The following is a 24,861-nucleotide window of genomic DNA, read 5'->3' as shown; positions in this document are numbered from 1 at the left end:
ACATTGTTGGTAGTTTTCACCTTCAAAACCAGTACAATATATAAATGTTGGTAGTTTTCACCTTCAAAACCAGTACAATATATACATTTTGGTAGTTTTCACCTTCAAAACCAGTACAGTATATACATTTTGGTAGTTTTCACCTTCAAAACCAGTACAATATATACATGTTGGTAGTTTTCACCTTCAAAACCAGTACAATATATACATTTTGGTAGTTTTTACCTTCAAAACCAGTACAATATATACATTTTGGTAGTTTTCACCTTCATAACCAGTACAATATATAAATTTTTTTCTCTTCAAATAATTAGAAAATGCAAATTCGGTGGAAATTGTGTGCGATTGCTGAAGAGTCAAAGTCGAACTGAAATGCTAACAGTTAGCACAGATAGCGTCAAGTAACAAAAAGTATGAGCAAAACAACCAAAATGAGAAAAAAAAAGTACTATGCTAACATGCTAACTATAGCATACTTATAGTTTGTATTAGTGAAATACCAAAATATGCTAAATACTGTGACATATACTGTAATATTGTACATGGTAATTGGGATTTATTATATATTGTATATATTATAAAAATACAATATATCAGTATATATTATATGCTGTATATATAAAATGTAAATATTACATATAGGTTATATTTTATATTGCTACTATGGTACATTTTTAGTCTACTTTTAACAAAAAGCAAGCATGCTGATATCAAAATGCTAAGGATTGTGTTTAAAAATGACTAGACTTTGGACAGACCCGGTCTAAAGTCTTCACTCGTGGTGCTGATGTACGCTTAAAATTCCGCGTTTGGCCTGACCTACACAGACATCCACTAACGATGCCAATTCAACAGCCGTGCATAGTCGATACTACAATGATTAAGTTGATATTTTTGTATTATCACTAATTCTTTTGTATATTTGTGTTGTTTATAAAGTCAGTAAATCTGTCCGTAGCGGACTTTGAATATGTATATATGAATATGTAACTACTCCGCCGCTCCCAGTCTGTGGAACGCTCTCCCTGACCACCTGAGGGCACCACAGACTGTGGATGCTTTTAAAAAAGGCTTAAAAACCCTTCTTTTTTTTTAAAGCCTTTTTTTAGATATATGCATACTAGCTTTAGCTATTTGGCTGTTCTAGTTTTTATTTTTATTTATTTTTAATTATATTTTTATTTTTTTTATTTTTTTTTTTTAATATACTGTAGCACTTTGAGGTTGTTTACTCAATGTAAAGTGCTTTTTACAAATAAAATCTGTCATTATTATTATTACTTGGTATCAGATCCATACCTAAATGTGTGGTATCATCAACAAATGCCATGGGTGGATCTACACCTGACATCCACTGTAATGATACCAAGTACAAGAGCATATCTAGTCCATACTACTATGATTACATCGATATTTTTTATCGTCACAAAATCTTTTAAAATGTATATTATGTTTATAAAGTCAGGAAATAGGACTTTGAATATGACCAATGTATGATCCTGTAACTACTTGGTATCGCATCGATACCTAAATGTGTGGTATCATCAAAAACTGATGTAAAGTATCAAAGAAGAGAAGAATAAGTGATTATTACATTTTAACAGAAGTGTAGATAGAACATGTTAAAAGAGAAAATAAGCAGATATTAACAGTAAATGAACAAGTAGATTAATAATCCATTTTAACAGTTTGTCCCTCATAAAGTGTACAAAATAATAGGTGTATAAATGACACAATATGTTACTGCATACGACTAATTAGGAGTCTTTGTTTGTTTACTTACTACTAAAAGACAAGTTGTCTAGTATGTTCACTATTTTATTTAAGGACTAAATTGCAATAATAAACATATGTTTCATGCACACTAAGATTTGTTACGGTACCAGTACCAAACTATTGGTATGGAGACAACCCTAGGCTAGTTCCTCTCCCTGGCAGCGTTTGGGAAGGCATCGTGTCCTCCCTTTAGGACCGGCGAGGCGGTAAATCCCGTTCAAGCCTGGCGTAATGAGGCTAATTACACAAAGGGATAATAGGAAGGTTAATCAGGACGATAAACAGATTTGTTTTCTCCCCATTAGCTATTGTGACCACTCCAAGCGGCTGATAAGCGTTACAAATGTGATCCCTAACTGTGACTACTACTACACACACACACACGCGCACGCACACACACACACACACACACACTCACACACACACACACACACACACACACACACACACACACACACACACACACACACACACACACACACACACACACACACACACACACACACACACACACACAGTCTTGTATTTCTTACCTTCTTGAGACCTGAGAAAAATGCCTCCCTCTTTAGAACCACCCTTTCTAGATATATAAAGATGTGTATTTACAACATTAATAATATATACATACTATGCAAATGTGAAAAATGAGTTGGAATTTCACAAGAAAAAGGTCACAATTTCACAAGTAAAACTTTGAATTTTGGCATTTTTATAATAAAAGTCGTAATTTTACTCGACACAAGTCAAAATGTTACAAGAAAAACTGAATATTTGTGCAATATTATGATAAAAGTTGGGATTTTACTCGATGACAGTCGCAATTTTACAAGAAAAGCTTAAAATCTTGGCAATTTTATGAAAAGAGTCGTAATTTTACTCGACAAATGTCACAATTTTATAAGAAAACTAACATTTTGGCAATATTGTAATAATAATCTGAATTTTACTTGACAAAATGATGACAAAAGTCATAATTCTACTTAAAAAATTTCAATTTTACAAAAAAAAAATACAATATTGTGATAAAAGTCTGAATTTTATATGGAAAAATGTCACCATTTCGCATTAAAAATGAATAATTTCACAAGTAAAACTTTGAATTTTGGCATTTTTATAATAAAAGTCGTAATTTTACTCGACACAAGTCAAAATGTTACAAGAAAAACTGAATATTTGTGCAATATTATGATAAAAGTTGGGATTTTACTCGATGACAGTCGCAATTTTACAAGAAAAGCTTAAAATCTTGGCAATTTTATGAAAAGAGTCGTAATTTTACTCCACAAATGTCACAATTTTATAAGAAAACTAACATTTTGGCAATATTATAATAATAATCTGAATTTTACTTGGCAAAATGATGACAAAAGTCATAATTCTACTTAAAAAAATTCAATTTTACAAAAAAAAAAAATACAATATTGTGATAAAAGTCTGAATTTTATATGGAAAAATGTCACCATTTCGCATTAAAAATGAATAATTTCACAAGTAAAACTTTGAATTTTGGCATTTTTATAATAAAAGTCGTAATTTTACTCGACACAAGTCAAAATGTTACAAGAAAAACTGAATATTTGTGCAATATTATGATAAAAGTTGGGATTTTACTCAATGACAGTCGCAATTTTACAAGAAAAGCTTAAAATGTTGGCAATTTTATGAAAAGAGTCGAAATTTTACACATTTTGGCAAAATTATAATAATCTGAATTTTACTTGGCAAAATGATGACAAAAGTCATAATTCTATTTAAAAAAATTCAATTTTACAAAAACAATTTTTTTTTTTTTACAATATTGTGATAAAAGTCTGAATTTTATATGGAAAAATGTCACCATTTCGCATTAAAAATGAATAATTTTACATAAAAAACTTCACAATTTTACGAGAAACTATCACAATATTACAGAAACAGAAAGAATGAGAAATTGTTCCCAATTTTAGAAGAAAAAAATTGACACATTGTGATAAAAAAAAAAAATGCTTTTAGTTAATTTATTCTTTGTTTGTAATTGGTAGAAATGTGAAAAATGAGTTGGAATTTCACAAGAAAAAGGGCACAATTTCACAAGTAAAACTTTGAATTTTGGCATTTTTATAATAAAAGTCGTAATTTTACTCGACACAAGTCAAAACGTTACAAGAAAAACTGAACATGTGTGCAATATTATGATAAAAGTTGCGATTTTACTCGATAACAGTCGCAATTTTACAAGAAAAGCTTAAAATGTTGGCAATTTTAGGAAAAGAGTCGTAATTTTACTCGACAAATGTCACAATTTTATAAGAAAACTAACATTTTGGCAATATTATAATAATAATCTGAATTTTACTTGGCAAAATTATGACAAAAGTCATAATTCTACTTAAAAAATTTCAATTTTACAAAAAAAAAAAAAGTACAATATTGTGACAAAAGTCTGAATTTTATATGGAAAAATGTCACCATTTCGCATTAAAAATGAATAATTTTACATAAAAAAACGTCATAATTTTACGAGAAACTATCACAATGTTACAGAAACAGAAAGAATATGAGAAATTGTTCCCAATTTTATAAGAAAATTATGGGGGGAAAAAAATGCTTTTAGTTCATTTATTCTTTGTTTGTAATTGGTAGAAATGTGAAAAATGAGTTGGAATTTCACAAGAAAAAGGTCACAATTTCACAAGTAAAACTTAGAATGTTGGCAGTATTATAATAAAGGTTGTAATTTTACTCAACGCAAGTCAAAATGTTACAAGAAAAACTGAACATGTGTGCAATATTATGATAACAGTTGGAATTTTACAAGAAAAGCTTAACATTTTAGCAATTTTATGAAAAGAGTCGTCATTTTACTCGACAAAAGTCATAATTTTATAAGAAAACTTAAAAATGTTGGCAATATTATAATATTCATCGGAATTTTAATTGGCAAAAATTATGACAAAAGTCATCATTTCACTCAAAACAAGAACAAAGCAAGAACGACAAAAAATTGGCAATATTGTGATAACATTTTAGAATTTTATATGACAAATGTCACCATTTTGCATTAAAAAGTAATACTTTTACATAAAAAAAGTAATAATTTTACAAGTAAATATAGAATATGAGAAATTGTTCCCAATTTTATAAGAAAATTGTGAGAAAAAAAATGCTTTTAGTTAATTTATTCTTTGTCTGTAATTGGTAGAAATGTGAAAAATGAGTTGGAATTTCACAAGAAAAAGGTCACAATTTCACAAGTAAAACTTAGAATGTTGGCAGTATTATAATAAAGGTCGTAATTTTACTCAACGCAAGTCAAAATGTTACAAGAAAAACTGAACATGTGTGCAATATTATGATAAAAGTTGGAATTTTACTCAGTCGCAATTTTACAAGAAAAGCTTAACATTTTAGCAATTTTATGAAAAGAGTCGTAATTTTACTCGACAAAAGTCACAATTTTGTAAGAAAACTTAAAAATGTTGGCAATATTATAATATTCATCGGAATTGTAATTGGCAAAAATTATGACAAAAGTCATCATTTCACTCAAAACAAGAACAAAGCAAGAACAACAAAAAATTGCCAATGTTGTGATAACATTTTAGAATTTTATATGACAAATGTCACCATTTTGCATTAAAAAGTAATACTTTTACATTAAAAAAGTAATAATTTTACAAGTAAATATTGAATATGAGAAATTGTTCCCAATTTTATAAGAAAATTGTGGGGGAAAAATGCTTTTAGTTAATTTATTCTTTGTTTGTAATTGGTAGAAATGTGAAAAATTAGTTGGAATTTCACAATAAAAAGGTCACAATTTCACAAGTAAAACTTAGAATGTTGGCAGTATTATAATAAAGGTTGTAATTTTACTCAACACAAGTCAAAATGTTACAAGAAAAACTGAACATGTGTGCAATATTATGATAAAAGTTGGAATTTTACTCAATAACAGTCGCAATTTTACAAGAAAAGCTTAAAATGTTGGCAATTTTATGAAAAGAGTCGTCATTTTAATCGACAAATGTCACAATTTTATAAGAAAACTAACATTTTGGCAATATTATAATAATAATCAGAATTTTACTTGGCAAAATTATGACAAAAGTCATAATTCTACTTAAAAAATTTCAATTTTACAAAAAAAAAAGTACAATATTGTGATAAAAGTCTGAATTTTATATGGAAAAATGTCACCATTTCGCATTAAAAATGAATAATTTTACATAAAAAACGTCAGAATTTTACGAGAAACTATCACAATATTACAGAAACAGAAAGAATATGAGAAATTGTTCCCAATTTTATAAGAAAATTGTGAGAAAAAAAATGCTTTTAGTTAATTTATTCTTTGTTTGTAATTGGTAGAAATGTGAAAAATTAGTTGGAATTTCACAATAAAAAGGTCACAATTTCACAAGTAAAACTTAGAATGTTGGCAGTATTATAATAAAGGTCGTAATTTTACTCAACGCAAGTCAAAATGTTACAAGAAAAACTGAACATGTGCGCAATATTATGATAAAAGTTGGAATTTTACTCGAACAGTCGCAATTTTACAAGAAAAGCTTATTAACATTTTAGCAATTTTATGAACAGAGTCGTAATTTTACGCGACAAAAGTCACAATTTTGTAAGAAAACTTAAAAATGTTGGCAATATTATAATATTCATCTGAATTTTAATTGGCAAAAATTATGACAAAAGTCATCATTTCACTCAAAACAAGAACAAAGCAAGAACAACAAAAAATTGCCAATGTTGTGATAACATTTTAGAATTTTATATGACAAATGTCACCATTTTGCATTAAAAAGTAATACTTTTACATAAAAAAAGTAATAATTTTACAAGTAAATATTGAATATGAGAAATTGTTCCCAATTTTATAAGAAAATTGTGAGAGAAAAAAATGCTTTTAGTTAATTTATTCTTTGTTTGTAATTGGTAGAAATGTGGAAAAATGAGTTGGAATTTCACAAGAAAAAGGTCACAATTTCACAAGTAAAACTTAGAATGTTGGCAGTATTATAATAAAGGTCGTAATTTTACTCAACGCAAGTCAAAATGTTACAAGAAAAACTGAACATGCGTGCAATATTATGATAACAGTCGCAATTTTACAAGAAAAGCTTAACATTTTAGCAATTTTATGAAAAGAGTCGTCATTTTACTCGACAAAAGTCACAATTGTATAAGAAAACTTAAAAATGTTGGCAATATTATAATATTCATCAAAATTTTAATTGGCAAAAATTATGACAAAAGTCATCATTTCACTCAAAACAAGAACAAAGCAAGAACAACAAAAAATTGGCAATGTTGTGATAACATTTTAGAATTTTATATGACAAAAAGTAATACTTTTAGATAAAAAAGTAATAATTTTACAAGTAAATATAGAATATGAGAAATTGTTCCCAATTTTATAAGAAATAATTCAACACTGAGAAAAAAAATTTTTTTTGTTTGTAATTGGTTTTTAATCACTATTTACTTCAAGTTATTACAGTATGTCTCTATATACATATTTATTTAAATTTTGTTATGAATTTTGGCCAAAAAGGGGGCGCATTTCAATTTCTTACACACACTTGTTATTTCATATGTTGACCAGAGGGGGAGCACGTCAAATTTTTACACACACTTGTTTCATATGTTGACCAGAAGGGGCGCACTTACAATTTTTACACACACTTGTTATTTCATATGTTGACCAGAGGGGGAGCACTTTTAAAAGCGACACACAGTCAATGTGAAAAATCCCTCCTTTTTGGGACCACCCTCATATGGAAGATACTTTTCCTTCTTCATGTCTCAAGAAGGGTAGAAATACAAGAACACACACACACACACACACACACACACACCCCTAAGCAAAGCACACAAAAAGACAGAAAAAAAAAGGGAGATCTGCGACTTCATCGTCCCCCAAAAACAAAAATGACTTGACGTATATGTTGGCTTACTTTCCTTTTATTAGCCAGCAGTTGTGCACCACATGTTTTACACCTTCATTCAATCCCAGGGCGTCCTTCGCTCCATAATTGTTTTAGTCCACGTTTATGCGCTGGATAAATTAGGGAGCGCACTAATCTGGCGAGGTGGGACATTTTGATGGGGGCAAAATAAACGAGGGTTAATAAGTCCTTCCTGTACCTGTGTGGAATTGGTCCTGCTCTCTTGACTGCTTCTTTGGAATCTAGCCAGTGTTTATTCCCTAAAAGTGCAATTGTTGGCATTTTTAGGAGGAAATGCACCTCAACTGATTATTTGTTATTTTCCTACCAATTTGTTTTTTGTTTTCTATATTTAACGACATGTTATTGTATAAAAACCATACAATAGAAAGTGGGACAAACACATTTTATGAAGTAATAAAACGTAACTCAGTATCTAAATTACAAACATTTCTCAGGTATCTCCTTATTTTATGTTATTTATTTGACAAGTGTACATTAATAGACATTAATGGAAGTGCGCCAGAATTAGCCCTAAGGCTAGTTTACATGGACCGATGTTAAAAATGGTCAACCTAAAAGCGATAACAATTAAACAGTAGCAAATAATTACATTCAATATACATTTCAGTGTACATAAGAAATCACTGTACAAAATGAAGTACAATTATTCAGTATTAAAGCATTCTTCCAGTTGCTACTCCGTCAAACACACCACCAGCAGCTTCTTTAAGTTTTTATGGATACATGTCTGCCATTTAGATATCAATTTTATCATCCAAGGCTGGCTCTATTCAATCATTTGGCTTCAGTACAATGCAGCATAGCAGTGCTATGCTTCACACACACATATATATATATATATATATATATACACACATACACACACGTACATATACACACACACACATAGATACACATGTATATATACATGTATATACATATACACCTGTATGTATACACACATATACATGTATATACACACACATATACACCTGTATATATACACACGTTTTACAAACATATATACACAAATATATACACACATTGACACACACATGTATATATACACACATATTATTATTATGAAATTCAGTGCAGAATTATTTGTTGTTCACTTAATTTACTGGAAGTGGGTCTTGAGTTTTGAAACAATTTTTTTATTTTATTTTTTTTACACTGAATTTTTATACACTAAATTTTTCTGCACCATTTTTTACACTGAATTTTTAATTATTATTTTTTAAATAATATTTATGTATTCACTTGATAGGGAAATCCTTATACAGGTACTGAGAAACAGACACTTTTTTCCTCCCCCCCAAAAAAAAAAAAAAAAAAAGGAAAAACATACAAAAATGAAAATTTGAAAATTTGAAAAATTAAAATAAAAAATATAAAAAATACTCCATTTTCCACCACCCCACCCCATTCCGTCCTACATTTCAGTCACAGTGGGTAGCAAGCCTTCCTCTTCACCACAAGCAGGTAGAAAATAAAATAAACTAAAAAAAACTAAAAACTAAAAAAAAAGAAAAAAAATTGTCAGTCACTGGATAAAAAAATAAATAATAATAATAATAATTGAGGTAAGTGGAAAGTTCAAAAATATTTTGTTTTCACTGAATTTTTTATTTTCATTTGTTACGCACTGAATTTTTAAACTGACATGGAAATGCGCAAACGAACGTCCACTGCAGTGGAAGCGGTTTGTCAAAAAAAGACATGGCTTTTCACGGATTGCTCAACTTTCCGTTGACCTTCGGGCTATTTTGTGTATCGCGACTGTATCTACAAAAAGGTGTTGTTGCGAGAAAGTTGCATGGAAACAAACAGCTGCTTGGCCTTTGCATCCCTAATGACGGCAGAACAAGCTCCTCCTGTAAATACGTGACTTTAATGCTGACTGACAGCTTGCGTCGGCTCGGGATGAATCAAAAAGGAGCGGGGACGGCGGCGGAGTGGAGCGCGGGCTCCTTGATAGTGCGAGTGGTTAGATGCGACGTCTCGGGAGTTTATCTCATGTCAGTCTCGGGAGGCTGCTGAGTGACAGCTGTAAATATATCAGCCCGGAAAGCGGCGACGGCAAGCCTCCGCGGAGGATGGCGCGCCTTTAAACAGGAAGCGCGCCACAAACAAAGACTTTGTGCGTCTCGCCTTTCATTTTCTCGGCAAATCAATATCACAGCCGCTTGATTACGGCGCCTGGTGTTCAGGTGCGGCATGAAGAAGGCCATACCTCCAGCGGCGCACGCCCGTGACCCTGAAGACGGGACTTCAACAGGCGTCAATAAAGTTTGGCAAAAAGCGGAGAGTTTGTCATGCATATTCTGCTTGTTTTTTTAGACATGACAGGCGGTCCTCCTTTCATGCTGAGCATCGTTTTCTGGTTGGGACGCACTCCATCAATGATGGATACCCTTACCAAAAAAAAAAAAAAAAAGATCAATAGGAGCGCAATGCAAAAAAAAAAAAAGGACGTAATTTGCGGTCGCTTTTGTTCTTTTTATTTATTTATACAACATATTGATTGTTACATTTCAAATTTGAAACAATGCGGTACTCCATAGAGCAGGTCAGCAGCAGGAAGCATGAAGTGCTCTAAAACTTGCTGGTAGACGGCTGCGTTGACCCTGGATCTCAGGAAACAGAGTGGACCGACACCAGCAGATGACATGGCACCCCAAACCATCACTGATGGTGGAAACTTTACACTAGACTTCAGGCAACGTGGATCCTGTGCCTCTCCTGTCTTCCTCCAGACTCTGGGAACTCAATTTCCAAAGGAAATGCAACATTTGCATGGTTGGGTGATGGTTTGGGGTGCCATGTCATCTGCTGGTGTCGGTCCACTCTGTTTCCTGAGATCCAGGGTCAACGCAGCCGTCTACCAGCAAGTTTTAGAGCACTTCATGCTTCCTGCTGCAGACCTGCTCTATGGAGATGGAGATTTCAAGTTCCAACAGGACTTGGCGCCTGCACACAGCGCAAAATCTTCCCGTGCCTGGTTTACGGACCATGGTATTTCTGTTCTAAATTGGCCCGCCGACTCCCCTGACCTTAGCCCCATAGAAAATCTGTGGGGTATTGTGAAAAGGAAGATGCAGAATGAAAGACCCAAAAACGCAGAAGAGTTGAAGGCCACTATCAGAGCAACCTGGGCTCTCATAACACCTGAGCAGTGCCAGAAACTCATCGACTCCATGCCACGCCGCATTAACGCAGTAATTGAGGCAAAAGGAGCTCCAACCAAGTATTGAGTATTGTACATGCTCATATTTTTCATTTTCATACTTTTCAGTTGGCCAACATTTCTAAAAATCCCTTTTTTGTATTAGCCTTAAGTAATATTCTAATTTTGTGACACACGGAATTTTGGATTTTCATTTGTTGCCACTTCAAATCATCAAAATTAAATGAAATAAACATTTGAATGCATCAGTCTGTGTGCAATGAATAAATATAATGTACAAGTTACACCTTTTGAATGCAATTACTGAAATAAATCAAGTTTTTCAAAATATTCTAATTTACTGGCTTTTACCTGTATATATATCAGTGACGTGCGGTGAGGTTGATGGCTGGTGAGGCACTGACTTCATCACAGTCAGATTTACAAACATATGAACCCTAAAGAGTATCTTATTCACCATTTGATTGGCAGCAGTTAACGGGTTATGTTTAAAAGCTCATACCAGCATTCTTCCCTGCTTGGCACTCAGCATCAAGGGTTGGAATTGGGTGTTAAATCACCAAAAATGATTCCCGGGCGCGGCGCCACTGCTGCCCACTGCTCCCCTCACCTCCCAGGGGGTGAACAAGAGGATGGGTCAAATGCAGAGGACAAATTTCATTACACCTAGTGTGTGTGTGACAATCATTGGTACTTTAACTTAACTTTAACTTTACACATACAAACTGTAGCACACAAAAAAGCACATTTAATAAAAAAAAACGTTATTATGGTCTTACCTTTACTTAGAAATTAAGTCCATGCGCCGCAACTAAAGCCCTCACTTAAACTTTCCACGTGCAAGATTGAATCTATTTAAAAAAAGTGTAACCGAGGGTTTATAAATGTCGCCTATACTGTATGAAACTACAAAATAACAAACACGGAGGCTCCAGTTTACACGAGGACCACTTTATTTACCTTCTTTCAAAAACCTCCGCTCCACTCCGTGTGATCACTTCCGCTCTTAGCGCCTTCAAAATAAGAGCTCAAGGCATATACGGTACTGTATAACAGCGCATAACAGGAACTTAACATCACAAAGAGGAAAGCCCATGAAAATAGGTTACAAAAGTTATTTAATAAGAAGCCAAAAAGTGCAAAAACAATCATGTTCGTGTTGGAGGAGTTGTGAATTAGATACACCTGCAGTCTGCAGGTGTACCTAATGTTGTGGCCCTGCAGTCATTCACAACTCCTCCAACACGAACATGATTGTTTTTGCACTTTTTGGCTTCTTATGAAATTACTTTTTTTAAATAGATTCAATCTTGCACGTGGAAAGTTTAAGTGTGGGCTTTAGTTGATATAACAATTCTACGGCTGGGGGTGCAGGAGGCGGGATTACTGGAGCCTCAGCCAGTGCGTCTTTTGCAGCCGTTTTATGATCGCTCGGCACAAGAAATACGTTACACACATACAGTTGTTGACAAAATACACTGTACATTATTTACCTCAGCTAACTAAACTATGGAAATGTATAATATAGTTCATATAGCAATACAGTCTCACTGCACAGCAGGCCAGCAGTTAGCCGAGTCCGGAATCCATGTTGAGGCACTGAGTGACGTGCCTCAACTGGCTGCTGATCACCACACCGTCTCTTCTCAGTATTTGAACGGCAAATGGGAAAATTCAGCGATTTTGAATAAAAATAATCTAAAACTGGTGAAGTTAAATGGACAATAACTTTATAGTATAATCACTGAATACATATAACAATTTAATTTTTTTTTTTTCTTTTTAAATTTTTTTTCTTTCTAGTGACTGCATGTCACTGATACACACACACACACACACACACATATATATGCACATATACACACATTTTTGCATATTATATTAACAGTATGGATATAATAATTAAAAAGAAATGAATTTTAAGAGTATGTAAAAGTTTGACTTCTACCTTGTCTACCTTCGGTACGACCTCCCGAAAAAGTTTTGTAATCAATCAGAAATATCAAACGGCTAAAAGTCAAACATGGGTAAGCGTGGATGGAGTGTTTTACATTTTTCCCATCATGCTTTGTAACGGATTTTAAATGAGTGTAATTTAGTTTTTTTTAAAAAAATAATATCCACAAAGTCCAGTGAGCAGGTCGTGTCATGCGTGACCATGTCTGTTGGTTGGATTTTTCTTATTTTTGCACCATGACTAGGGTAGGTTGCCTGCATTAGGTCATATGAGTTAATGCTGCGCAAAGAGTTTCACTCATAAAATGTGGATATCCCTGATGTACAGCATGGATACTTGTGTTGGGGGAAAAATACGATTCTGAAAAGGGGTTGACCTCAAAAATCTGAATTTAACCAGGTTTTATGGAATTGGAGTGTATTGACTAGTCAACTCTGGCTTTGATGCTGCAGAGTCCTTTGTGTTGGACTTGAAACAACCATGTCGACTTGTTTGGCTTGAAGGGGCTTCATCGGTTGGGGTCTTTGCGTCCCAGAATGTCAATCGGCTGTTTTTTGTTGTTGTTGTTGGGTTGGTTTTTTTTTGCCCCCGAGAGGCCTGGGAAATTAAAATCAAGTGCTAATCCTGAGATGACAATGACGGGCTATTATTCAGCGCTGGCCCGCAGCTGCGTGTGTCAGGCGGGGGGGATAGGTGGCACATACGCAAATCGGCGCTTTGGCTTTGGAGGGGGGGATTGTGGCAAAGTCGAGGAGAGTAAATAAAGCCTATCTGGAAGCCAGCGCCACTTGCCCCGCGCATTGATTAAACATGGCATCAAGTGAAGCGTGTCATGTGACAGGCCGTGTCCCCAGCAGCGTGGTACGGTAACAAAGTGGATGACTTTGATTGTTACCTGCAGGATTGCCCACATGACTTCCGCAATGGCTGCTAAACGCGAGAAGAAGAAAAAGGGACGGCTTAATTACAACGCCCGGCTCATCTCGTGAGGGGAAATATTTTCCGTCCAACACAATTAATGACAGCGATATCCCGGCCAAGTGCTTTTTTTGACTGCGGGAGCTGGACAAAAGCCACGGGGAGAAAAAAAAAAAAAGATGAAATGGAGACAAGGCCGCGCTTTGATAACCGTGCAGTACTGCTGAGCACCTCACGGGGCGATGGTGAGTCCACATGGCCTCTAAGGCAGTGGTTCTCAAACTTTTTTTGTCATCCCCCACTTTGGACAAGGGGGAGTTTTCAAGCCCCACCTGCCCCCATCGCCCCAACAGAGCGCTAATGCCAAGCGTTAACATTTTCAAATGTATTGAACATCAAGTTGTATACATTCAAACTCAATAACATAAAATAACATTAAGTTCAATAATAAATAAAATAACTGTGCAGCTGTGGTATAACTTCCATCAAGTTCAATAATAAATAAAACAAAAGTGTTATAACTTGCATCAAGTTCAATAATAAATCCAAAAAAGTGTTATAACTTGCATCACGTTCAGTAATAAATCAAAAAAGTGTTATAACTTGCATCAAGTTCAATAATAAATCAAATAAAAGTGTTATAACTTGCATCAAGTTCAATAATAAATCAAAAAAAGGGTTATAACTTGCATCAAGTTCAATAATAAAAAAAAAGTGTTATAACTTGCATCACGTTCAATAATAAATCAAAAAAAGTGTTATAACTTGCATCAAGTTCAATAATAAATCCAATAACTTGCATCAGGTTCAATAATAAATCAAAAAAAGTGTTATAACTTGCATCAAGTTCAATAATAAATCAAAAAAAGTGTTATAACTTGCATCAAGTTCAATAATAAATAAAACAAAAGTGTTATAACTTGCATCAAGTTCAATAATAAATCAAAAAAAGTGTTATAACTTGCATCAAGTTCAATAATAAATCAAATAACTTGCATCAAGTTCAATAATAAATACAATAAAAGTGCCACTTTGCAATCTTTGCAAAAAAAAAAAGGAGGAGCTATGCATTTGGCAAGACAGGGCAAGTGACAGCACTTTCCCCCAGGAGAGCCACCTTGCTTCACTGTGAAACAGCACGGCTGTATGATCAGCTCCCATTTCCTCACACAGTGCAGAGAACAGTCGCGCTTTCAGTGGTCGTGTTTTGATCAAATTTACCGCGCTCACAACATCTGTTAAAACCTCATTGAGTTCGGGGCTGAGCTGCCTTGACGCGAGTGCTTCCCGGTGAATGACACAGTGTGTGCCCGTCACATTTTTGTTTCTCTGCAGGCGCTGGCTCTGGCTCGACGACCTTTGAGGTGTGAGTCACAAATGTATATATTTGTGTAATTGTGATCCACACATTAGCCTGCTACCCATCCGCTCGAAAGTTTGTTCCGCTTAGCCCCGCCCCCATTAGTTACTGTTGCTATGTCTGTCAAACTTTCGCTCCTACCGAGAAATATAAAGCCTACAGTAAAAATAAGTACCGGTAATTTCCATTTATTTATATAGCGGATTTCACAGACAGAATCACAAAGTGATTTACAGTGTGTATAGAAAATGAAAGCATAGTAAAAAAAATAATCTAAAAATATAATAATTAAAAAAAAAATTTAAAGTGAAATTTCCTCCCGTTCCTCGCGCCCCACCTGTCATGTCTCTATTCCCCACCAGTGGGGCGCGCCCCACACTTTGAGAAACGCTGCTCTAAGGACACGGCGTCAGTCAGAGGAACAGAAAACACAACTCTTGGCTTGTGATGATCAGCAAAACAAACATCCCAGATGTGAGCACGATCAAACAGACACGGTGGCAACAAGGCAGGAAATGAAGCAAATAAATGCAAGGACAAGATCCATATTGTGCTATTTTTTGAACTCATTTCAATAGAAATAGTGTATGGGAGAAACCACTTGGCTGCTTAGTCATCATTATCACAACATACTGTCGATTTCTACCATGTCTAATTTCACTTTTCTTCTCTGCCTTCGGAAGATTCTTCATCATACTCGGGCGGCATCATGGAAGGGAAAAAGGTAAATAAAAAGCACAAAAAGTGGCATCCTTCATTGACGTAAAAACCACCTTCCCTTGTATCTCCACAGGCTACAGAATGATTAACTTATGGGTGTGAATACACAACTATGCACTTGTCGGGTGTAAAAGATGCCATTTAGTTTATATACAAGGCAATAATAACATTAGCATGAAGCTGTACCACAATATAAGTGTTTGATATCAAATAGAGCATAAATGGAAGTTTTAAAATGGTACAAGAAGGTAAAAAAAGGTGAATATAAGGTACATAAAATATTTTTGAAAAAGTAAAAGGTGAATGGAAGGTGACTAGAGGGTAAATAGAAGGTAATGGAGGTAAATAGGAAGTAAAAAAAAGGTAAAAGAAAATAAATGGAAGGTAATGAAGGTAAAAAAAAAAGTGAATAGAAGGTAAATAGAAAGTAAAAAGGTAAATACAGGCTAAATGGAAGTTTGAAAGAAGTTTTAAAGAAAAGGTACAAGAAGGTGAATGGAAAATAAATGCAAGGTAGAAAAGGGACAAGAGAAAATGGAAAAGGTAAAAAAAAAAAGGTCAATGGAAGGTAAGAAAAAACAAGATAGTAAAATAAGGTAAAAGGTACAAGAAGTTAAAATAAGGTACATAGAAGGTAAACTAAAGGTCGGAAAAGGTACAAGAAGGTAAAAGAAGGCAAATAGAAAATAAATGCCAGGTCGAAAAGGGACAAGAAAAAAATGGAAGGTAAGAAAAGGTACAAGAAAGTAAAAGGTACAAGAAGTTAAAAATAAGGTATATAGAAGGTAAAAAAGGTACAATAAGTTAAAATAGGGTATATAGAAGGTAAAAGGTACAATAAGTTAAAATAAGGTACAGATAAGGTAAATGGAAGGTAAGAAAATAAAACAAGAAAGTAAAATAAGGTAAAAGGTACATAGAAGGTACAAGAAGGTAAATGGAAGGTAAATAGAAGGTAAGAAAATAAAACAAGAAAGTAAAATAAGGTCAAAAGTACATAGAAGGTACAAGAAGGTAAAATAAGGTAAATAGAAGGTAAGAAAGGGTACAAGAAGGTAAAATAAGGTAAATAGCAGGTACATGGAAATCAAGAAAAGGTGCAAGAAAGTAAAATAAGGTAAATGGAAGGTAAGAAAAGGTACAAGAATGTAAAAGGAAGGTAAGAAAATAAAACAAGAAAGTAAAATAAGGTAAAAGGTACATAGAAGGTACAAGAAGGTAAAATAAGGTAAATAGAAGGTAAGAAAATAAAACAAGAAAGTAAAATAAGGTCAAAAGTACATAGAAGGTACAAGATGGTAAAATAAGGTAAATAGAAGGTAAGAAAGGGTACAAGAAGGTAAAATAAGGTAAATAGCAGGTACATGGAAATCAAGAAAAGGTGCAAGAAAGTAAAATAAGGTAAATGGAAGGTAAGAAAAGGTACAAGAATGTAAAAGGTGAAAAGAAGGTAAATGGAAGGTAAGAAAAGGTACAAGAAAGTAAAAGAAGGTGAAAACAAGGTAAATGGAAGGTAAAAAAAAAAAGTACAGGAGGGTAAATGTGTTTTAAGATAACAGGAGGTGAAAAGAGGGTAAATCAAAAGTAAATAGAGGGTAATGAGGTTTATGGCAACCAGAAACATCTTAGTTTCAACTACTTTCCCTACAATACGACTATAAAGTCTTTTATCTGAACAAACTCATGGATATTACTCCATGACTTAAAAGCCAAAAATGCCATTTTTTGTGGCCCCGTTTATTTTATTTAAGGACTAAATTACAATAATAAACATATGTTTAACGGAACCTAAGATTTTTTTGTTCAAACAAAGCCAATAATGCCATTTTTTTGTGGTCCCCTTTATTTAGAAAAGTACCGAAAAGTATCGAAATAATTTTAGTACCGGCACCAAAATATTGGTATGGTTACAAACGGATAAGAGGATTTGCTCTGAGTCTCCAACATATGCTGCAACATCTTTGGCTGGACTCAAACACGTTTCCTCGTGTTGGACGCCAGCAGCAATTAGCAAGTTGAGCTACTTTGCTTGAGATTAGAGTATCTCAGGTATCGACTGGCGCCCGCTTTGATCCTCTTTTTTTATTCTATCCGGGACGTAATCCCTTCCGAGTGGTCAATAGCACTTTGTTTACAGAATACAGATGACTCCCGTATCTGTTGGAACAAGCCCACGCCTAACAATCGCAGCTTTGAGCCCGACCAAAGAGATTTATCCCTTTGTGGCGACTCTCAGGTGCGACTTGAATAGCTTGAACGCTACTTTCTCGGCCAGTCGGCAGACGTTTTTCTCCAGCCGGTCCGCGCGCGCAGATACATAACAATGAGCGTCTCCAGGCCCCCCAGACTTGATCATGTCACAGTTTCCTCATGCTGCCCCAACAATAGCGGCGGCTCAGCCGACTTGGATTTTGCAGCAAAGTTTTCCTTTTTTTGTGTGTGTGTGAAAGGGAGGAAAAAAGTCATTAGTTGCGTTTCATCAGCGTACTGTATGACTGTAAGACGGCGTTGCATCAGCGTGAAATCTACCTCGCCACCACGCTCTGGCTGACCTTTGCATGAACCGCCTTGTTGACTCCTTTTTTTAGTTATTACCCAACTGGAGAGAGCGGGTTATTTTTTTTAATTAATTAATTAATTTATTTTGTATTTATATATTATTTAATTTTAATTATTATTATTATTATTTTTTTTATATATATATATATATATATATATATATATATATATATATATATATATAAATTGTACTTGCTTGACTGTTCCGCATTTTGGACAATTTTGGAGAGATGTGGATAGCTGCAGGCCAGGCAGGGTTTAGTCAGGTTTAATCCGCGCCGCAAACAAACCCGACACGCGTTGCCGCTACTAATCAAAACACGAGTGACTCGTACGGTCATGGATGAGGTGAAAGGGGGCGTGTCATTCATGGTTTCTACCTGATTTTCTTTTTTTAACATATTCTACAAACTTTAGGCCTCAATTAAGTGCTAAATTCAATCTTATTACTGGCTTATACAGTCGTGGTCAATAGTTGACATACACTTGTATGTCTCGAGAAAATGGAAGAAAGTAAAATAAAGTAAAAAGGTACAATAAGTTAAAATAAGGTATATGGAAGGCAAACTGAAGGTCAGAAAAAGTACAAGAAGGCGAATAGAAAATAAATGCCAGGTAGAAAAGGGACAATAAAAAAAATCGAAGGTAAGAAAAGGTACAAGAAGTTAAAATAGGGTACAGAGAAGGTAAATGGAAGGTATGAAAAAAACAAGAAAGTTAAATAAATTAAAAAGGTACAACAAGGTAAATAGAAAGTAAAGGGGAGGTAAAGAAAAAGGATCAAGAAGGTAAATAGCAGGTACATGGAAATTAAGAAAAGGTACAAGAAGTTCAATTAAGGTAAATGGAATGTACGAAAATGTACAAGAATGTAAAAGAAGGTGAAAAGAAGGTAAATGGAAGGTAAGAAAAGGTACAAGACAGTAAAAGGAGGCGAAAAGAAGGTAAATGGAAGGTAAGAAAAGGTACAAGAAAGTAAAAGAAGGTAAATGGAAGGTAAGAAAAGGTACATGAAAGTAAAAGAAGGCGAAAAGAAGGTAAATGGAAGGTAAGAAAAGGTACAAGAATGTAAAAGGTGAAAATAAGGTAAATGGAAGGTAAGAAAAGGTACAAGAAAGTAAAATAAGGTGAAAATAAGGTAAATGGAAGGTAAGAAAAGGTACTATAAAGTAAAATAAGGTGAAAAGGTAAATGGAAGGTAAGAAAAGGTACAAGAAGGTAAAATAAGGTGAACAGAAGGTAAATGGAAGGTAAGAAAAGGTACAAGAAGGTAAAATAAGGTGAAAAGAAGGTAAATGGAAGGTAAGAAAGGGTACAAGAAGATACAATAAGGTGAAAAGAAGGTAAATGGAAGGTAAGAAAGGGTACAAGAAGGTAAATGGAAGGTAAGAAAGGGTACAAGAAGGTAAATGGAAGGTAAGAAAAAACAAGATAGTAAAATAAAGTAAAAGGTACAATAAGTTAAAATAAGGTATATAGAAGGTAAACTGAAGGTAAGAAAAGGTACAAGAAGGTAAAAGAAGGCAAATAGAAAATAAATGCCAGGTAGAAAAGGGACAACAAAAAATGGAAGGTAAGAAAAGGTACAAGAAAGTAAAAAGGCACAAGAAGTTAAAATAAGGTGCAGAGAAGGTAAATGGAAGGTAAGAAAATAAAACAAGAAAGTAAAATAAGGTAAAAGGTACATAGAAGGTACAAGAAGGTAAAATAAGGTAAATTGAAAGTAAATGGGAGGTAAAGAAAAAGGATCAAGAAGGTAAAATAAGGTCGATAGCAGGTACATGGAAATTAAGAAAAGGTACAAGAAGTTCAATTAAGGTAGATGGAATGTACGAAAAGGTACAAGAATGTAAAAGAAGGTAAAAAGAAGGTAAATGGAAGGTAAGAAAAGGTACAAGAATGTAAAAGAAGGTGAAAAGAAGGTAAATTGAAGGTAAGAAAAGGTACAAGAAAGTAAAAGAAGGCGAAAAGAAGGTAAATGGAAGGTAAGAAAAGGTACACGAATGTAAAAGGTGAAAATAAGGTAAACGGAAGGTAAGAAAAAGTACAAGAAAGTAAAATAAGGTGAAAAGAAGGTAAATGGAAGGTAAGAAAGGGTACAAGAAGGTAAAATAAGGTGAAAAGAAGGTAAATGGAAGGTAAGAAAAGGTACAAGAAAGTAAAATAAGGTGAAAAGAAGGTAAAATAATGTGAAAAGAAGGTAAATGGAAGGTAAGAAAGTTTACAAGAAGGTAAAATAAGGTGAATGGAAGGTAAGAAAAAACAAGATAGTAAAATAAAGTAAAAGGTACAATAAGGTAAAATAAGGTATATAGAAGGTAAACTGAAGGTCAGGAAAGGTACAAGAAGGTAAAAAAGGCAAATAGAAAATAAATGCCAGGTAGAAAAGGGACAATAAAAAATGGAAGGTAAGAAAAGGTACAAAAAAGTAAAAGGCACAAGAAGTTAAAATAAGGTACAGAGAAGGTAAGAAAATAAAACAAGAAAGTAAAATAAGGTACATAGAAGGTACAAGAAGGTCAAATAAGGTAAATAGAGAGTAAATGGGAGGTAAAGAAAAAGGATCAAGAAGGTAAAATAAGGTAAATAGCATGTACATGGAAATTAAGAAAAGGTACAAGTAGTTCAAATAAGGTAAATGGAAGGTACGAAAAGGTACAAGAATGTAAAAGAAAGTGAAAAGAAGGTAAATGGAAGGTAAGAAAAGGTACAAGAAAGTAAAAGAAGGTGAAAAGAAGGTAAATGGAAGGTAAGAAAAGGTACAAGGTAAAATAAAGTGAAAAGAAGGTAAATGGAAGGTACAAGAAGGTAAAATAAAGTGAAAAGAAGGTAAATGAAAGGTAAGAAAAGGTACAAGAAAGTAAAAGAAGGTAAATGGAAGGTAAGAAAAGGTACAAGAATGTAAAAGAAGGTAAATGGAAGGTAAGAAAATATACAAGAAGGTACAATAAGGTGAAAAGAAGGTCAATGGAAGGTAAGAAAGGGTACAAGAAGGTACAATAAGGTGAAAAGAAGGTCAATGGAAGGTAAGAAAGGGTACAAGAGGGTAAAATAAGGTGAATGGAAGGTTAAAAAAAAAAGGTACAGAAAGGTAAATGTGTTTTAAGGTAAAAGGAGGTGAATAGAGGGTAAATCAAAAGTAAATAGAGGGTAATGAGGTTTATGGTAACCAGACACATCTTAGTTTCAACTACTTTCCCTAAAATACGACTATAAAGTCTTTTATCTGAACAAACTCATGGATATTACTCCATGACTTAGTAATGGCAGCCCTAATGTTTACGTCAAACACTTTTGTACGCTCTATTATATCATCATTTCAAACCAACATGTTGACACCAACCACGATAGATGGATGGATGGATGGATGGATGGATGGATAGTCAAAAGTTGACATACACTTGTATGTCTTGAGTTTCCAATCATTTCTACAACTGATTAGTGTCTAGGATACTCACCTGCTGCCAGGCACTAATCAAGGCAAAAGCTAAGGGGGGCTAGCATGGGAGCTAGCAAACAAAAAATGAGCTTAGCATGGAAGCTAGCATAAACAAAAGAGCCTAGCGTGGAAGCTGGTATACAAAAAAACGGGAATCAAACCGTGGTTAACTGTTGCATGTAGCAAATTAGGAAGCCAGACTTGAGTGTGGAAAGAAACGGGAATAAATAGCACTCTGATTAGTGCCTGGCAGCAGATGAGTATCCTGATCACTAATCAGAGGCAGCTGAAACCAATCAGCACCCATGGTAACCAAGGAGACACAAAACAGGGGCGCTGAAACAGAACTAAAGGAGTCCAAAAACCAAACAGAACATGATCCGGGCAGCGGATCATAACACATACACACACATACGTACATACACACACACATATATACATACACACATACATACACATATATACACACATTTACATACATATACATATATACATACATACTGTCCAAGGCAGATATTTACATATATCCGAATTTAAGTGCTACTTCTTTTTATTTCATTTTCATATTACAAAACAGCTAGTGTTTTTCTTCCAAATGTGGTCTTTTGGTTGTCTGCAAAACTGTGTGCTTAACCTTGAAGTGAGGAATGTTAGAGAGAGCGATAATAAGCATTTGTTTTGGCTAGAGAGAGATGACTGCCTGCGACCTAAGAGGGGAGAGGGTTTTGGGGTCGGGAAGACAGACCATCTTAGCGGGGCGAGCCGAATGTTCTATGCTGTCTCTGTGAATGTATATCTGCAAAGCTTTGCAAATATATTACAAAATACCTATTCTGTCTCTGGTGGTTTTTCAACTCGGCTTTAAGTGTCGTAAAGAGCTTGGGAGCGACTTGTGACTTGAATTCCCTGGTCCAAACGCAACAATACATACACACACATATATACAAACCCCGTTTCCATATGAGTTGGGAAATTGTGTTAGATGTAAATATAAACGGAATACAATGATATGCAAATAATTTTCAACCCATATTCAGTACATAGTACTGAACATAGTAGCAAAAAAAAAAAAAAAAGTTTATGAGTTTGAACATTAAATATGTTGTCTTTGTAGTGCATTCAATTGAATATGGGTTGAAAATGATTTGCAAATCATTGTATTCTGTTTATATTTACATCTAACACAATTTCCCAACTCATATGGAAACGGGGGTTGTACATACTGTCATGTCTGTGTGATCATGTTTTTGTTTTGGTCATGTTCGGTTTTGTTTTTGGACTTTTTGTGCACTTTTGTTTTGTCACCATAGCAACCATTAGTTTTCACCTGTCACGTCACGCACCTGTTTCACGTTTTGAGTCACGCGCCTGTTTTCGTTAATCATGTCTGTAGTATTTAAGTTCATTGTTCTCAGTTTGTCGTTCGGACGACAACCCCACATTTATGCTCTGCACATTTCTGACTCTTTTTTCATGTCCATCGTTCACGCTGCTCCTTTTTGTCCATGCCCAAGTAAGTTTTGTTTATTATTGCCACAATTAGTGTTTTTTGTTATTCATAGTTTTTGCCTTTGTGCAAGTGTTTGGTTTCATAGTTTGTTCTCCGCCATTGTGCGCGCCTTTTGTTTACTTCCTTGTTTTGTATTTATAGTCTTTAAATAAAAATGTACCTTCATTCCCGTCTCGCCCGAGCCAACTTTCCGTTGCCTTCTAGAAAAACTAAACCCCAGGACCAAGTCATGACAGTATGTCACCAGGAAGACAAACTGAAAAACAATGAACTTAAATACTATAGACATGATTAACGAAAACAGGTGCGTGACTCAAAACGTGAAACAGGTGCGTGACGTGACAGGTGAAAACTAATGGTTGCTATGGTGACAAAACAAAAGTGCACAAAAAGTCCAAAAACAAAACCGAACATGACCAAAACAAAAACATGATCACACAGACATGACACATACATACATACATACATACATACATGCATACACATATATACATACACATACACATTTATATGCATACACACACATATATACATACATACATACACATATATACATACACATATATACACATACACATTTATATACATACACACAAGTATACATACATACACATATATACATATATACATATACACACACATATACTGTATATACATACACATATATACATACATACATACATACATACATACACACACATATACTGTATATACGTACACACATACATATATATACATACATACACATATATACATACATACACATATATACATACATACATACACATATACTGTATATACATACACACATACATATATATATATATACATACACATATATACATACATACACATATATACATACATATACATATATACATACACATACGTACATACACATACATACATACACGTACATACATGCGTACATACATATACATACACATACACACACACACACACACACACACACACATACATAAACATATATACATACATACATATGTACATATACACACATATACTGTATATACATACACATATATACATACATACATACATACACACACATATACTGTATATACATACACATACATATATATATATACATACACATATATACATACATACACATATATACATACATACATACATATACTGTATATATATATACATACACACATACATATATATATATACATACACATATATACATACATACACATATATACATACAAATACATATATACATACACATACGTACATACACATACATACATACACGTACATACATGCGTACATACATATACATACACATACACACACACACACACACACATAAACATACATACATACATACATATATACATATACACACACATATACTGTATATACATACACATATATACATACATCCATACATACACACACATATACTGTATATACATACACACATACATATATATATATACATATATATATACATA

At 33.9% G+C, this 24,861-nt stretch overlaps 1 protein-coding gene across 3 annotated transcripts in view; it reads right to left on the bottom strand.

Moving 5' to 3' along the window:
* lpp (LIM domain containing preferred translocation partner in lipoma) overlaps positions 1 to 24,861 on the bottom strand; it is a 571,221-nt gene that overhangs the window by 332,557 nt on the left and 213,803 nt on the right. Inside the window, exon 1 of one of the 3 annotated variants that reach the window (XM_061978396.2) lies at positions 21,884 to 22,031. The exons of the other annotated variants lie outside the window; for them this stretch is intronic. The gene's annotated coding sequence lies outside the window, so the exon portion shown is untranslated. Of the gene's footprint in view, positions 1 to 21,883; positions 22,032 to 24,861 lie in introns of those variants that run through there. 3 annotated transcript variants of the gene reach the window in all.

This window comes from Nerophis lumbriciformis, linkage group LG18 (assembly GCF_033978685.3).
Source record: "Nerophis lumbriciformis linkage group LG18, RoL_Nlum_v2.1, whole genome shotgun sequence".
NCBI lineage: Eukaryota > Metazoa > Chordata > Actinopteri > Syngnathiformes > Syngnathidae > Nerophis > Nerophis lumbriciformis.
This window is presented reverse-complemented; position numbering and strand designations above follow the sequence as displayed.